The sequence below is a fragment of the Pseudorasbora parva genome, chromosome 10, assembly GCF_024679245.1.
Source record: "Pseudorasbora parva isolate DD20220531a chromosome 10, ASM2467924v1, whole genome shotgun sequence".
NCBI classification, from domain to species: Eukaryota; Metazoa; Chordata; class Actinopteri; order Cypriniformes; family Gobionidae; genus Pseudorasbora; species Pseudorasbora parva.
The window spans coordinates 36,821,912-36,832,976 of NC_090181.1; the positions used below are offsets into that span (position 1 = coordinate 36,821,912).

Consider the following 11,065-nt stretch of genomic DNA (forward strand, 5'->3'; position numbering starts at 1 on the left):
CCTCTACACTGTAAAACCCAACAAGTTACGGTAACTCAAACCATTTGAGGAAACCGATTGCTTCAAACCAATTAAGTTTTAAAACCATTAAGTATGAGTACTGAAAACTCATATACATTGAGTTAAATTAACTCATATTTTAGTGTTGTTTAAGTGTTAAAACTTATATTTTAGTGTTGTGTTGATCAATTATTAAGAGTAAACTGAACTTAAAGATTTTAAGTTAATTTTATTAATTCAGTTTGAATTCAGGTAACAAATCTAACTAAGTCTTAACAACTACATGGTTACTTAAATGGTTTTAGGAAACAGATTGCGTTCATCAAACTCAAAGTGATTAAGTTACATAAGACTAAGCACAAGCTAACATTGGTACAAAATGAAGACAGAACAGGAGGGTATTTTTAAGTAATTTATTGAAATATAACATTTACATCATAAATACAGTATGCCATATGTTCACAAATATAACTAGACAAAAAATATTAGACTTTTTCACCAAATAAAACAGCACAAACATGTTTAAAAAAGTCATAACATTTAAATAACAAAACATATAAAATAAAAAAAATTATGTAAAAAGGTACGTTTCCTCAAAAAGCAAAAGCACTGTATGATCTTTAATGTACTCTACACTGTATTCCCCAACAGGTTAAATGAACTCAAAATATTTGATGAAACTGATTACCTCAAAATATTTATCTATGTTAAAGAATATTTTAAGCAACTTCTACTTAAAATTATACTTTTTTAATGCTCAAAATCTTTAAGGACAAGGATAAAATTAAAAAGAATAATGTGAGAAATATATGTTTTAAGTAATTACTACATTAGTCAGACAAGCTCTTTAGACTCCAAATCTTTGAGAAAATGAACAACATTAAAACAAATAATTTCTACAAACAAATATTTTAAGTAATTACTACTCTAAACTAGAAACATTATTCACACTCATTTTTTTGAGGAAGCTGATGAACTGAAACATAATAATTTGACAAACTAAAAATTTAAGTAATCAGTACTTTAAGTTTGGATAAGTTCAATGAACCTGATGAATTTGAAACCATTGTTAAAACTAACAAAATTGACACTGGAAACAGAGTTGTTTTTTTAAAGTTATCACTCCTAATAATATATTGAGGTTATGTTATGACTCATTCAGTTCCTCACACCTAAACATTGTCAATTCAGCCTCTTATATTTTTAAGTTAATTTAAGTCTATTAAAAACACATTTTATTGACTGTTTATGTTTATTAATTTCCTCAAAATCAAATATATTTAAGTTGTATAATTCAAATAAAAAACTATTCAAAAGACAATTTCACTGCAGATTCCTTTTCTTTTTATTTAACAGAAAAACCTCCCTAGCAATGGGGTTCATACAGAAAATCAAAGAAATAACAACAAAGGTAATAATACTCACAAAACAAAATTAATAGGCCAACATAATAGGCCAATCCAAAAATAATAGGTCGACAATAATAGGCACACACACATTAATAAAAAGCGGGGGGAAATGGTATTCCATTTCTTGCTTGATTATAAACATGCTGGCAGTCCAAACAATGACATTTGGAAAACAGACTTAGTACTCATCCATCATCAACTCATTTTTAAGGCTAAGCAGTCTTGGAGGTAACCGCTTCAGGTCATCCAAACCCATTATAATTTTCAGAATGAAATTGAATGTGTATGACAATTGTTTTGGATAATCAAGGTGAAGTGCATAAATTAAGCCGAACAGCAAAATGAACGCCTCGGTCAACTCCGCTATATCACGCACAACAAAATCTCCCTCAAGAACTATAGAATTGATAGCAGGACCAAACTTCACAAGGGAGTCCGTATCACTTGAGACAGTGAGAATAAGCAAGAGCTGCATCCGAGATGTCTGGCAGGTCAATTTCATCTGCCTGAAGAACATGACAGTAATTAGTTAATGAGTAGAGTAGTCAATGAAAAACACTACATGTGTATTTAATATAATATGAAATACCAGTGAATGAAAAGTTCAGGTGAAATTTCCAAATATGACATTCTTGGTGAATTACTGTGGTATGATTAAATTGCTATTCTGGTGGCTAGGAAGATGGTTGGGGTTGTTGTCTTTTGGTTGCAAGGTCAGAGAGGGTTAAATAGAAAGAGATATACAGAGAAGACAAAGTAAGAAAAAAAAAGAGAGTGAAAGAGGACACACAGTTGAATCAAAAACTTACATTCCAGGTCTTAAAAAATCCAGCAGCATCTTCCCGCAGGAAGATGGGAAGGGCCCGCAGAGTAACTGTCCGTCTGCTGTTGATATCGACGTCTTCCTAGAAAGACAGAGGGATTGTGGGGTAATAGGAAGACAAATCAGTAGAATATTAATCCTATGCATATATTAAAGGTGCACTATGTAATTTCTTTTCAGTAAAATATTCACTCAACCCTAGACTTTGTGTATCCCTGTGGAGAGATACAAAGGGATAAGATTAGGCTAGGCTATTTTCATTGGGAAATAAATGCATACAAAACACTTATAATAATATAGGCTACACATTGGCTACATTGTGACACTAGTAATGGACGTTAATATAAGACAGATGCAATCACTGCAGTGTTACTTTTCATTACATCTAGCAGCTAATGCGAACCATGTAGCCTATGGCAACTAGCTAGGTAGTCTACTAATAAAATGTTTAAAAGCGTGCTGCCTGTGTGCCTGGCATGTCATGTGTTTGACAAAAGTCGTGTAAGTTATGAAACATTGCTTTGTATGGGATGATTTTACACTCACACAATAACTCATGAACTTGATAAATGTTGAAGAGCTTTTACTATCCGTAAAAAAATTACTATTTTACTATCCACAAACAAATGCCTTTTAACTTTAACAAGTCATAACACCACAAAACGCACTGACAAGATATGCTATATGACCCACTGTTAAAAACCACAACAACAACATTCAGTGTTTATTTTTGTGTAACATGAACGTCAATGTTTAATTTGTGTGACTTTACCAAAGCGTTTGATTTGTAGGCATATGTATTCCTCCAGTCGCGAGCCTGTGCGCTTTATCTGACGTTTCAGGCCCGCCTGGCCCGGCAGCTGCGCACGGACTGGGACTAAAATAATTCAGACTGACAAAATAATAAAAATGACCTTCTTCTTTTAAATAATAATAAAATCAATAAAAACGACATTCTTCTTCTGAATAACAAGCGTCATTAAGAATAATAATCATAATAATAATAATAATAATCTTACAAATTGTCATGTAAATTATTGTGAATGAATGGTAGTACTCCACATCACATCATCATCACTATTGTACACCCCAATACATGCCGTGATACGAAATTGCTAATTTTTTCAAAACGTGCTGTAAAATAATGCATTGTAATTTATCATCCAAACAGCTTTAAACTGCTGGAGTGTGCTTCTCAACCTCCACATTATTAAGAGTACTCGTTTTTTTAGATCCATATTTTGTTTTTGTCTGTGCCTTTATTCCCACTCTTTAAACTCTCAAATAAAACAATTTCGTTTTTGTTTTTTTTCACTTCCCTGGTGATGGTCTCGATGGGCGCGTCTCAATCATCTCTCAAGTTCAGTCAGAGCACTGATCAGGGAGTCAGCCCATTGACTTATGTTCTAGTCAGTGCCCTGACTAGTGGACTAGTGAGATGATTGAGCGCGCCCGATCTCCACGTCGGAGAAGTTTCGCTTCTTTGCCGTCTTCTGTGTGTCCATGGCGTAAAATGAGGGCGTGGGAGAGGCGGAGACTTGAATATATAGGGGCGTGTTATTCTAATGACGATCGTTTTCAGCCGCCGCATTTATCAAGGCCAAGTATTGCGTACACCTGGATTGCAGAGGTGCGCACAGTTTCATAAATCAGGCGGTGAGAGGAGTGTAAGAATAATCTTACGCCAACATATACACCAGTTTCTACGCAAGATTGATAAATGAGGGCCATTGTGAATACAAAACTTCGATTTTGTATTAATGCAAGTCAGAATTTGTGCGTGCAATGAACGGCCGTTTCACACCGCAAGCGTCGCGTGAGCAGCAGTGAAGCGGGGGTTTCGGCGGCGAGCCTATTTTGCTGCGCTGCTGACGCTCAATTAAAGTGAAATAACACTTTTAATGGACAAAATAAATATGATTTCACACAAAAAGTGCTTAAAATGCACACAGAAGCACGTGTAGTGTACTTTAACAATAACGAGTGTGTCAAAAAAGAAAACAAAGAATAAAAAATATCTGTAGAAGATTTACCCATTTAAACTTGTTTCAATTATTCAGTTTGGGTGAAACAATAATGGTTATGATTATAAAAAATAAAGTAAACTGGAGTATGTCATTAAAGAGAAAACGAAGAATGAAAAACATCTTTAGAAGATGTACCCATTTAAACTTGTTTTAATTAATCCGTTTCGGTGAAAGTATGGTTATGATTATAGAAAGTATAAAGTAAACTAGCCAGAAAATATAATAAACTTTCTTTAGTTTAGTATTTAGTACTCAGAGGTATAGTATAGGCTTAGGCTCTAGGCTAGCATTGTGGGAGCCGCTGCACAAAGGCTTCGGGCGTCTGCAGCTGCAGTGACAGTGTAGTTACGCTAGCGGTGTGTGTGCATTCGCGGATCCGGTGACGCGCGTGCATTCATTGACTCGTTTGTGAGTCGATCCTATTTGATTCATTTGGATTTTGAGACTTTCATTTCGCCGGTTTGGCCTTGCACGATCCACACACACACACACCCACCTGCTGCCTCTAGATGACAGTATTCTGCCGAAACAGACAACGGCACTGTGAACGTTATTCTGCCTATAAGACGCTTTATGTGTACTCGTTATAAAGACGAGGAAAACGCTTAAAAGTAGGCTAACATTAAAAAGGTATTAATAAAAGTATTATAATAACGCATACTTTGTATAGGCAAGATTAAATCAAGTTATGAACATAAGCGTTTTCTCCCATAAAAACGTTTATTCCTGCAGTAAAACGGTGACATTAAAAGTAGGCGTACACTTTATTGAACGTGCTATTGCATAACACGCATTTTATAATGGTTTTCTATGGGAGAAAACTGTTGTGATGAATGTAGTGTTCATAACCTGATTTAATCTTGCCTAGCCTATCCGTCAACGGATCCACAAATGCAAATCACACTGCATGCACAAATTCTGACTTCTTAATATAAAATCGAAGTTTTGTATTCACAATTATGTGTCTATTTGTACAAATTGTATTTTGCACACACAAGTTATAAGGCATTTGTTTGTGGATAGTGAAATACGTCTGCAACATTTATCAAGTTCATGGACAATTGTGTGCATTTATTAATCATTTTGAGTCTAAACTCATCCTATACCTTCAGTGTCCGTCTATAAACTAACCTGCGCGGCCAAAGCCTATATATGATATCACCAGTAACGGATAAAGGATCTTTGGTAGTGCTAAAACCATACGGTTTGTCTGTCCAGTTATCCCACTAAAGTAGTGCAACAAGGCTGGCTGGCTGACAGCTGAGACAATTAACTTTAGTTAATTCGCTAAAACATGCAGGTAGCTGCAAAAGGTCTCTCTCACAAGCCTACGCTTTAGCTGAGGTCTGCCTGGAAGATGGCAAACAAATAAATAAACAAAGTACATTAAGGCGTGTCCTTACCTTTGTGTACAGGCGTTACGGTTAGCATGCAGACTGATGTTGTTGATGATGGATCTCTTGATGTTGCTGCCTACATCCGGGTGCGCGCAGCAGTCCTTGCAAACAATGTCAAAGTTTATTTACATCCGCCACAATCGATCATAGACTAGGTCATTCACCATTCATTGGAATGTCCGATTTTTTTTATTTGTTTATGTTGGTTTGTATAGGTTATTAGGTTATTTGAATTTGCCATGTTGATATGAACCTCCAATGAAGTTGCACGTCATTATTACGTCAGACGTAATTTCAATCCACTCTTGAACGAAATGAGTTAGGGGGTCAGTTCTACTCATAAACTAAGAGCTAATCTTGTCTAAATAATTAATAACTGGAAACTACTTAAGTGAACTTAAAACTTTTGTGGTGCCTGAACAATATTGCAGCTTTGAGTACAACTCTGCAATTTTATTGAGTTTAGAACACTGTTGGGGAATACAGTGTAAGTGTATTGCACTGACCGAAGACTTGGCAGACATCACCACCTCATCTTTAAAGACAATCAAAGCATCCAGTGGGTTTAAAGGTAACGTTCCCTCTTCCTCCTCGACAGTAAGGATGGTGACTGTTGGCTTCTGCACCTGGTCAAGCTCCTTTTTCTATATGCATTGGAAAAAAAGTTTGTATGTCACCACATATAAAAATAACCCTTGTCAGGGCAGACACCATATTTCAATTTTCATAAATTAAAAAAACGTTATAAGGAACGGATTATTGTTGATTTAATTGGGCATGTGCTTATTTAAAACCCTGTAGTTCAATTTTGTAAAGATGTTAAGTTGTTTGTCAGCAAGGTTTAATTGGGGGAAAAACATTTTCAGGGGTGTATCAGCCGAATGTTCTAGACCTTGAATTGAATGACGAATTGAATTGAATGGAATTCAAGCGATAATGCACACATTGCAAAACATTTGTTTTTCATGTCAGTATGTCATAAATAGAAAGAGGCAACAGTTTACTGTCAAAGATTTGTCGCTCACATCACGCCGCATCCAGTGTAGACAACATAACGGACTATAAGGGGCTCTTTTGTCCTGTCGCGCTGCTCACATCCGGTGTAGACAAAGTGAAACAAGACAGATTTGATTAACAAATTTTAAATGGATAATGGCAAGACATCCTTGGTGTAAATTACGTTCTTCTTTCAGATTAATATAATCAGAGCGGTATTAATAAATGTCCTGGTTAATCCAAGCATTATAATGGCAGTAAATGGCTGTCCAAAATTTGAAGCCAAAAAAGTGCATCTATTCATTATAAAAGTAATCCACATGACTCTGGAGGGTTAATAAAGTACTTCCGAAGTGAATCAATGGGTTTATATAAGAAAAATATCCATATTTAACTCGTTATAAAATAAGAAAATAACTAGTTTCCGGCGCAACGATGACGTCGGATATAGCGTAAAAAAGCATAACAGCCACGGCGTTGACGGCGGACGCAGCGTAAAAAACATAAATGATGTGACGATGATGTCGGGCGTTGCACAAGCGTTTTGAATCACGAGAGGATATTTTTCTTACACAAACCCATCGATTTAATTCAGAAGGCCTTTATTATTCCCCCGGAGCCGTGTGGAGCACTTTTAAAATGGATGGATGCACTTTTTTGGGCTACAAATTTTGGGCTGCCATTCACTGCCATTATAAAGCTTGGACGAGCCAGGACACGTATTAATATAACTCTGATTGTATTCGTCTGAAAGAAGAATGTCATTTACACCAAGGAGGACTTGAGGGGGGGAGTAAATCAGGGTGAACGATTCCTTTAAGCTTGAGCTGAGATTGGTTTATTATGTGTCAAATAAGCTTTTGCTGTGCTCAATGTATATGCTAATGAAAGCCTAAATTAAACGTTTTGAAGACTAGATTTTCAATGGACAGATTAATAAAATTCTTATGTGTTTGGAACAATATGAGGGTTGGTAATTTATGAATCATGACTGAATTTGTATTGGCAAGTGGACTATACATTTAAGACAACTTGAATGATCAACTATCAGTCACTGTAACCACACCATGCATTTATGCTGGTGGCAGCTGAAAGGTTAACATGTTGCTAAATAAATGTAATGTAGTTTTGACATGTGTCCTACCTTGTGTCTTGAAAACATCTCCTGACTCTTCCTTTTAAATAGTAACAGACCTGCTAGGATCGTAGTTTTTTTTATGATTCATGACAAGACTTCTTTCAACCACTGCAAATCTAGCATTGCCAATTACCTTACACCTTTACAAACCCAAGGCAACTTCAGGATAACTGCCAGTGAAAATATAACACACGAAATGTTTCTGTTTATATTAGGAAAGCCGACTATAACAACAACTTTCAAGACTTGACCAGTATTCTCCTGAAGCAATACAACATGACTTTGAATGATAGACAGACTGGACTTTGGACTTTAAGCCTTTTAAAAAAATCATATTGCTTCAGAAGACTTACAAGTTGTGCTAAAAGACATTTATGGTCATAATTACGTTTGCAAAAATAGCAATTCATTCAAAAATTAAAATTGAAGAACAAACTTATATTTGTATGAACATTATGTAACTGTTCATAACGTTATCATTTGCATTTTGCACAGTAACGTTACAAAATTCCATTGATTTGTTCAATGTTAATTCTAACTTACTTACTCATAGAATTGTAGCCACGTTGCTGCCATTGCACCTTCGTCTTTGCTCTGAAAAGATTTAAAAGCATGGCAACAATGTGTTAGTGTGAGTTTCAAATGAGAAAACGTCATGAGAAACAAATAACAGTTTAAAATTTTATCTAACGTTAGCAAAACAGGATCTAAAATGCTCCTCAAGTCACTTTGTTCACCCCGGAGCTTCAGCTGCTTTAGTCAAATTAACTAGCATCACATATGATATAGGAAACTCGAATTCGATTAACAATACATTTAAAACGGTTGTAATATAAGGAATGCGTGAGTTTGCATTAACGTTACCTTTTGCTTTAACGTAAGTTAGTTAACGTCACTGTGGCACGAGACGAGAGACATGGAAAGATGGCCAACTGTCTCAAAAGCCAGCGTTTATCTGTCCGACTGTGAGAAAGCACAAACATATATTTTTTAATTCCCCGCTGACAAACTGCAGTGTAAAACAGCATAATTAACTCCAAACGTGTACATTACCGTTGATAACACTGGTGCAATAGCGCATTTGCTCCTAATGTTAGATTGTTTGCTGGCTAACTTTACACACAACATTACTGAGCTGGTTAATCTTCGGATAAACATAAAAGAGGTACGAAAATAACACTGAAAACTTTCAAACATGAGCGAAATATGAATAAATAAGTTTGAAACGCTTACCTTTTGTTTTTCTTGACTGTAGCGCGAGCCGTCCTGCTGTGACTGGACTGAAGGAGGGAAAATGGTGCGGTTTTTGTTACCTCGGAAACTCACTGGGATGATACTTTGACATGACTAAATGTAATGACTTTAAAAGAGCTTAATGTAAGACTGTAGGCTTAATATGAGGTAGATTAATGTATATACTATTGTTTATTTATTTATTTTATCAGCTTTTAGTTATTTAATTGGCCATAGATGTAAAATACTAGATTAAATAAATATCTGTAACTTAAACCATTAGAGTTAAAAAGTTTTAGTAACTTATTTAGATTGAGGTTTGCTTACAATAATACATTTTTGAGTTAACATCACACATATTTGTTAAGTTGAATTAACTTTTTTGGTAACATTAAGTAAAATTAACTTATTTCATTTAGTGAATTTCACTGTTAGGTTTTACAGTGTAGGTTTGCCTATAAGGTTTGCATTAGACCAACTTTCTAAGCTTTCCCTAATACAGTCTAATTTTATAATAATAATAATAATAATAATAATAATAATAATAATAACAATAATAGTAATAATACTAGAAATAATATATATAATAATAACAGTACAACTAATATAGGCTATAAATGTATTATCTATCTATCTATCTATCTATCTATCTATCTATCTATCTATCTATCTATCTATCTATCTATCTATCTATCTATCTATCTATCTATCTATCTATCTATCTATCTATCCATCCATCCATCCATCCATCCATCCATCCATCCATCCATCCATCCATCCATCCATCCATCCATCCATCCATCCATCCATCCATCCATCCATCCATCCATCCATCCATCCATCCATCCATCCATCCATCCATCTATTAATCTAATAATCTACTGAGCTATGTATAATTTACTCTAATAATCTACTAAACTAAGTATGATGTAATATAATATATAATAAAAGCTATGATATATAATGATAACTATGCTAGAACAAACTCGCTACTACTCACTACTACTCGCTACAACCAACACCAATGCAAAACTCCTACTGCAAACCCCACAAGAGGCGCGAGGTTTAGAACCACTTTTATCCGGAAGCGATACTCAGAATGAAGCAATGACGTATTCAACAGAAAATGAGGCCTCATTGGTCGATTCTTTCTATCGATTCTCGATATTGATTCGATTGGGTCTGGTCTGCTATCTCTTGTTAATAAGTGTCTCCTAACGGGTTCTGTTCCTGCTGACCTTAAAGTTGCTACAGTCACTCCTCTGCTCAAGAAGTCTTCTCTGGACCCCACTGTCCTAAAAAATGTTCGTCCCATTTCTGTTCTGCCTTTTATTTCAAAAGTTTTAGAGAAAATTGTGCTGAATCAACTTCAACACTTTATGTCTAGTAATTCTATTTATGAGGTTTTTCAGTCTGGTTTTAAATCCGCTCACAGCACTGAGTCTGCCCTTTTGAGAGTTGTTAATGACATCTACATCTCCACTGACTCTGGGGACTCTGTGGTTCTTATTCTCTTGGATCTGTCGGCTGCTTTTGATACCATAGACCACTCCTTACTATTATCTAGACTAGAGTCCTGGGTAGGCCTAAAAGCAAATGCTCTGAAATGGTTTCATTCTTACCTATCTGACAGAAAATTTTCAGTGAAACTGGACAATTTTTCCTCCTCCCCCACCCCTCTGACCTGTGGCCTCCCTCAAGGCTCTATTTTAGCACCCTCTTTATTTTCTCTGTACATGCTGCCTCTGGGCTATATTCTAAGAAAGCATGGTGTGTCCTTTCATTTCTACGCAGATGACACTCAAATCTATCTTCCTGTCAAGAAAAATAATTCAACTGCGATCACCTCTCTTCTCCATTGTTTAGAGGAGGTTAAATTATGGCTAGCCCAAAACTTCCTCTTCTTAAACGAGGACAAAACTGAGGTCATTGTATTCAGTCCCAATGACAACACTCAGCATATAAGCCCTGAGCTAGAAAGTTTATCCGCTTTTAGATCGACAAGGGTCCAGAACCTAGGTATTATTTTTGACCAGCATTTA

At 35.6% G+C, this 11,065-nt stretch overlaps 2 long non-coding RNA genes across 2 annotated transcripts; both read right to left on the reverse strand.

Annotated features, from left to right (window-relative positions):
- Positions 1–1,327: 1,327 nt before the first annotated feature.
- LOC137090737 (uncharacterized) lies at positions 1,328–5,987 on the reverse strand. The gene is made up of 3 exons (XR_010907956.1): positions 5,663–5,987; positions 2,219–2,314; positions 1,328–1,915 (listed from the first exon to the last, which is right to left on the reverse strand). It is a non-coding gene; the product is annotated as an uncharacterized lncRNA (long non-coding RNA).
- A 174-nt stretch (positions 5,988–6,161) lies between these two features.
- LOC137090738 (uncharacterized) lies at positions 6,162–9,399 on the reverse strand. Its single transcript, XR_010907957.1, has 4 exons — positions 9,024–9,399; positions 8,655–8,753; positions 8,338–8,384; positions 6,162–6,300 (listed from the first exon to the last, which is right to left on the reverse strand). It is a non-coding gene; the product is annotated as an uncharacterized lncRNA (long non-coding RNA).
- Positions 9,400–11,065: the final 1,666 nt, after the last annotated feature.